At 51.9% G+C, this 1,127-nt stretch overlaps 1 pseudogene; it reads right to left on the reverse strand.

Annotated features, from left to right (window-relative positions):
• Positions 1 to 429: 429 nt before the first annotated feature.
• Positions 430 to 825, reverse strand: LOC123940597 (annotated as a pseudogene).
• Positions 826 to 1,127: the final 302 nt, after the last annotated feature.

The following is a 1,127-nucleotide window of genomic DNA, read 5'->3' on the forward strand; positions in this document are numbered from 1 at the left end:
ATGTCCCACCTTCTATTAAGCCTCACATTCTCATCTTTTTCAAAGATTGACTTAGATGTACTCCCCTGTGTGCATGTAGTTAGCTTATAAGCTCCACTGGGCTTTGAAAGCCCACCAGCTGTCCACCTCCAATCCCCAACACACATTCTCTGCTTTCAAGGGGCCTCTTTGCACTGTCATTACACTTTGTGAAGGCTTATCCTGCTTCTGGAGCTTTCTTTATACTTTTCTTCTTGCCTGAAATGTACTCCCAGATCTGACCTCCCAGATCTCTACCCAGATCTGACCATTTCCTTTTTCTTTTTCTTTTTTCTTGTTTTCTTTTTTTTAAGAGGCAGCTTGTGTTTAATGGAAAGCTTAGTACAATCCAACACCAGGCACGGCCTGCAGTCAGGGCAGCAGGGATGGGCAGGTGACTCCCATGGAGCCTCACATGGAGAAGAGGATGAGGAAGGCCACCATCAAACAGAAGGGCCCCCTGGCCTCAGACAGGGCAAAGCCCAGAATGGCTTAGAATTGCTGCTTGAGAGCTGGGCTCCAGGCATCGCCAACAATCAAGCTGCCAGACACTGTTCTAATGCCCGTCCCTGAACCAGCCACACCAGCTGTGGCAGCGCCAGCACCCATAAACTTGGCAACTGGGTCAGTGTCCCAGGAGACAACACTGGACTGGGTGCTGGGCCATTAGAGCGGAGAGCTGCTGTAGGGTGTCTGTTTAGATGGGATCTCTGGTCTACTCGAGAGGGAAGCAGACACAGGCCTGATTGCACCCCTGGTACAATGGCGGATCAGAGCCAGAGGCGTGACGGAGCCCTTGATTTGCATGTTCTGGGTCTGCACTCCCGCAGCCCCATTGCGCCTGCTTGGACCCTGAAACCTGCCCAGCTCAAGGTGACTCTTACAACTTCCTTTTCTTACCAATTCCTTTTCGAGTCAACCTATACATTGTGGTTGAATCACTTAAATGCCCCTTTTGGGGCACCTGGGTGGCTCAGTGGGTTAAGCCGCTGCCTTCGGCTCAGGTCATGATCTCAGGGTCCTGGGATTGAGTCCCGCATCGGGCTCTCTGCTCAGCAGCGAGCCAGCTTCCCTCTCTCTCTCTCTGCCTGCCTCTGTCTACTTGTGAT

This window comes from Meles meles, chromosome 4, assembly GCF_922984935.1.
Source record: "Meles meles chromosome 4, mMelMel3.1 paternal haplotype, whole genome shotgun sequence".
Taxonomy (NCBI): domain Eukaryota; kingdom Metazoa; phylum Chordata; class Mammalia; order Carnivora; family Mustelidae; genus Meles; species Meles meles.